Raw genomic sequence first — 5,158 nt, forward strand, 5'->3', positions numbered from 1 at the left:
CTTCTCTAAGTCATTCATTCGGGTTTCCAAACCTGAGACTCTGTTTTCCACCTGAAGAGCTTGTTGTTGTTGTTGGAAACCCGGTGGCCCAATGGCCTTTTGTGGACCCTGATTACTCCATGAGAAATTGGGATGATTCTTCCAACCTGGATTGTAGGTATTGCTATATGGGTTTCCTTGAGGTCTCATACCATTACCTACAAAATCAACGTTCTCCACCGAAGAAACATCACCGATAGAGATCGGGCAATCGGAGGGAGCATGTCCTCCACCACACCCGGTGCAATTAGTCACGGCCGCCACTCTATTTGAAGTTAGAAGATCTAACTTATTACTCAAATTTTCCACTTGAGCTGCCAATGAAGTTACCGCATCTATTTCATGGAGACCGGTGACCTTTTTCTTCTCCCTAGCATTCCATTGGTAGCTGTTTAGCCCCATTTCCTCAATTAATTGACGGCCTCATTTGGGGTCTTGCTACCTAAGGTACCTCCTACTGCTGCATCCAAGAGTTTCCTTGTACTCGGATTCAAACCGTTGTAAAAGGTCTGAACAATCATCCACTCCGGAAATCCGTGTTGCGCGCACTTTCTCAGGAGTTCCTTAAACCTTTCCCATGTCTAGAATAGAGACTCCAATTCTAACTGAACAAAGGATGAGATCTCATTCCTAAGCTTTGCAGATTTTCCGAGAGGGAAATAACAGGCAAGAAAAGCATCTACCATCTCCTCCCATGTGGCCACTGCTTCGCTCTCCCCTTTAGGAAAAATGGGAAGGCTCTCAACTGATGGCATCATCCGTCACTCCATTTATCTTTAGCATATCACACAGCTCGAGAAAACTCTCTATATGACTGTTTGGATCCTCATCGGCCAAACCGTTGAAATGTACGGATTGCTACAATATGTGGATGAATGCCGGCTTCAGCTCAAAGTTCTGAGCTATAATCGGGGGATGCACAATGCTCGATTGTGTCCCCAACAGTGAAGGTCTGACATAATCAGATAATGTCCACTCTTGCTCGTTCTATTCTGCCATGTTTTCATATTCTTCCACTTCCAAATCAGTTAAATTAGACTGTTCTTGCACAGGCCCTTTCCCTTTTCTTCTAAGTGTACGTTCAAGCTCAGGATCTCCTTCAATAAATATTGAGGGATTCCCTCGGGTCATAACCTAGAGCTGCACCCAAAAAAAAAGAAAAAAAAATCATAACGATGATAGAATAAGAAGGTATGAAATAGAATGTATGGTGAAATAGCTAAGAAAACAAAGTGCAAAGTATCTCTAAACGCCTACTCCCCGGTAATGGCGCCAAAAACTTGACAAGGTCCCCTTGAGTATATCCCGCAAGTGGACGGGTTTGTCGAAGTAATAATCCTGGATGAGCGGATATTGAATCCACAGAAAGTAGGGAATAAAAATACTTAATCCGCTTCTTAGCTATATGAAAGATCAGTAGTGATAAGTGTGACAATGATTCAATTCTCAAAAGTAAGAACGAGTAAGAAAGCACGAGTAAAGGTGGAGGTAAGGCAACCGATAAAGATGGGGTACTCGGATAATGCTCCGCCTAGGACAACCGTTTCAAGTGCAAGAACCCTCTATTATGCTTCCTAATCGATGCAATGGTTAGTCATGGAAATCCTTAAATACATAATCCCAAACCTAAGGTCAACTATGCCTAACTCTATACATGTCCCGGAGGAGAGATTAGATAACCTCTCAACCTCGCACTCGAATAGAGTTGCAATGAGCTCTAGGGATTCCAAGTGATAAATCTCTTCCTAATTATAGACCTAACCCTTTGGTCCAGGTGGAAGGTCCCTAACCACAATTAAGCCCTAGATACTAAGAACACCTCAACGCTTCACTCTGTTGCACGCGCAACTAGGCCCCAGCAGAGGGTCATCCCTTAGACCATTCACTCTATTATAGCGGCAAAGAACTCGAGGAACGGACGTAGAATCAATCACGTCGGAGGAGAAAAGGGACACTCCTGTACCTCTCGACTCACCCTCTCAACCCTCTCCAACCTAGCTTAGTCTAACGCTCGTAGTGTGTCACTCACTCACAAAGTTAATAACAAGAACTCTCAACCCTAGTGTCACTCTAGGGGAAATGTTCATACAATCAAGCATTTGAGGTTGGAACTCACAACAAACATCAATTAATTGAAAGCATAATAAAGAGACTCAATGAAACAAATACATCCTAAAGTTCACAAATACCCAAGTAACCACTAGGGGTTTAGCTCTCCATGGAGCTAAGTACAATCAAAGAAATAGAATGTAAAAGCAATGAATCCATAAAAGAAACCCCCTCGATAGTCGTGTCGATGGTCTTGTGGAAAGTTCTCTACACGTCGTCTAAGGATTCCCTAGTCCGGTATAGGATACGCCTCGACGGAAGCTCCCCTACTAACCTTCTTCCTAAGGAATGACGATGTCGGAGCCGTAGGACCTCTCCAAAACCTTAGCCAATACCTCTCAAAACCCTAGCCGAAACCCTCTCTCAAGTTCGTGAAAAGATGGAGAAAAAAATGCTAAAATCGGGGCTGAATCGACTTTAAATAAGGCTGGAATCGGGCGACCACACGGGCCTGTGGATTTTACACACGCCCATGTGGAATTTCCACACGGGCGTGTATAATTTCCACACGCCAGTGTGGATTCTCTGAATTCCTATTTTCTCGGCCGGCTGTGAACAGTGCTGTTAAAGTACTTTTGCTACAGTGATCTGCTACAGTACCTGTCCTAAAATACTTCCCGAGTCCATACTTTCATCGAGGTGACGCAAACGGGCACACGTTCACGTCGTCGATCACTTTGCTTCTTTAATGACGGACAAGTTGATGGAGAACTTGTTCTATGTGCATAAGTCAGAATGCTTCAGTGTGACTGCCCTTGTGCCACTCCAAATGGTTGTACTAACTCAAATATGGGGAGGTTGGCACACACTCTAGCATCTCGCACCCGACTCATGTCTTCGTGTTTGAACTTTAGCAAGATTTCCTCCAAAATCGGTGCATTGTGATCCACATTGGCTTTTTTCCTTCATAATTGGTTTCACAACCCAACCTACATAAAAGTAATATAAAAACACATATATTAGTGTAAAACCCCAAGAAAAGTAATGCTCAACATAAGGAAAGAACGCTTCGCATTCATATCGCACAGGCACTTATCATGAACTAAGTAAAACCCATTCTTCTCTTGCTACAATGTTCATCCCGGGGTCAATCTAGGGCAGTATTGAGGCCCTATGGCTTAGATCAATTCCAGATTCAAAAACCATCCAGGTGCTAAAGTGGTTGCTATAGTAATCTTGCTATAGTGTCACTGCTATAGCATTTCAGCTATAGTAATCTGCTTCATTAAATACGCTACCATATTGTGACTTGGTTTTCTTCTCTTTTTCACCCAAATAATATCTTTGTGTCTTCCATGGCTCTTTCATGCCCTACGAAGCAAATAATAGTCGATTAAGCACAAAACAGGCATCCATTCTTATAAAAATACATGCTCTTAGTATAAAATACATATACTAAAATATGTACATTTAGACACTAATTACAAAGCTAGGTTGGAGAGGATCGATAGATTGATGTGCTAAGAGAGGAACTCCGTTGGGCTTAGTTGCACAAGCAAAAAAGTGAAGCGTTGAAGTAATCATTAGTGCTAGGGCTTAATTGTGACTAGGGGTCTTTCGCCTGGACCATAGGGTTAGATCTAAATTAGGGAATAGGGTTTATCACTTGGAGTTCCTAGAGCTTTATGCAACTCCACACAATGTGAAGCATCGAGAGCATTTCTTTCCGTTGGGGAATAGTGTAGGTTAGTCACGGTTGGCCTTAGGTTTGGGACCATGTGTTTAAGGATTTCCATGACTCATTAAACATTAGTTAGGAAATATATTGATCAGTCTTGCACTTGAAGCAATAGTCCTAGGGTGAGCATTATCCGAGTGCCCCACTTTCTATCGATTGCCTCTCCTGTCATTTTATTGCGTCTCCTTCTTGTTCTTTGTTTTATTTCTATTTGCATCAACATTGTTCACACCACTTTCAATCGTCTTCACCATAGTTAAATAGCAATTCTAAGGTTTCTTATCACTATTCTCTATGGATACAACTACCCACTCAACAGGGTAATTTATTACTTCAACAACCCATGCACTTATGGTACACACTTGCAATGGGTGTGTCACCCTTCACTCTATCATAACCGCAAAGAACTCTTGGAACATGGAGGTAGGATAAATCATGTTGGAGGGGAAAGGGGGCGTTCTGCTACCGCTCGACTTACCCTCTCAACTCTCTTCAACCTTGCTAAGTCTAACCCTAATGAAGTGTAACTCATTCACAAGGATTACCTAGATAGATTCTCAACCCTAGTGTCAGTCTAAGAGAAAATCAAAACAATAATCACACAAAATTAAAACTCAATTAAAGCATCAATTAAAGAAGCATAATATAAGTCAATAAGACAAAATCATCCTAGGGTTTACAAGTCCAAGCACCAACGAGAGGTTTGGCTCTCTATGGAGCAATACAAGGTTAAAGATGAAATCAAAAATAAGTGTAAGCAATCCATAGTAATAACCCCCTTATCATCTATATCAATGTTTTTCAAGAGCCCCTTCATCTTCTCTAAAGACTCCTCTGTCAAGCCTAGGGCACACCCCGCCGAATTAAAGCCATCAGAAGCTTCCCCAATAACACTCTTCTGAAGGAAATCGATATCCAATGCCGTAGACACACTCCAAAATCCCAGCAAAAACCTCTCTAAACCCTAGCCGTGCTCTCCCCAAAAGATAGTTAAGAGATAGGAAGAAAATCCCCAAATAAAACTCTCAAAGCAGTATTCATAGGGCTGCAATCGGGCATCCACAGTCACCTGTGGAAATTCCACACGGGCATGTGGATTTCCAAGATGTGTTTTTCCTGCGCACTGTAAACAGTAATTTCTACAGTGATTTTACTACAGTAAATTGCTACAGTGATTTCACCAAAGTACTCCCGAATTCATTTTCTTCATCGAGGCCACCAAGTTGGGCACACAACAATGCGGTAGATCACGTCGTGTCTTGCTTTCAACATATTGATGAAGCTCTTGACAATGTTGCACAAGTCGAAACAATGTTGCACCAAGTTGGGCAC

At 42.2% G+C, this 5,158-nt stretch overlaps 1 non-coding gene across 1 annotated transcript; it reads left to right on the forward strand.

Annotated features, from left to right (window-relative positions):
* The first annotated feature begins 570 nt into the window (after window positions 1-570).
* LOC120268123 lies at window positions 571-677 on the forward strand. The gene has a single exon (XR_005538792.1). It is a non-coding gene; the product is annotated as a small nucleolar RNA R71 (small nucleolar RNA).
* The last annotated feature ends 4,481 nt before the right edge of the window (window positions 678-5,158 follow it).

This window comes from Dioscorea cayenensis, chromosome 8, assembly GCF_009730915.1.
Source record: "Dioscorea cayenensis subsp. rotundata cultivar TDr96_F1 chromosome 8, TDr96_F1_v2_PseudoChromosome.rev07_lg8_w22 25.fasta, whole genome shotgun sequence".
Taxonomy (NCBI): Eukaryota; Viridiplantae; Streptophyta; class Magnoliopsida; order Dioscoreales; family Dioscoreaceae; genus Dioscorea; species Dioscorea cayenensis.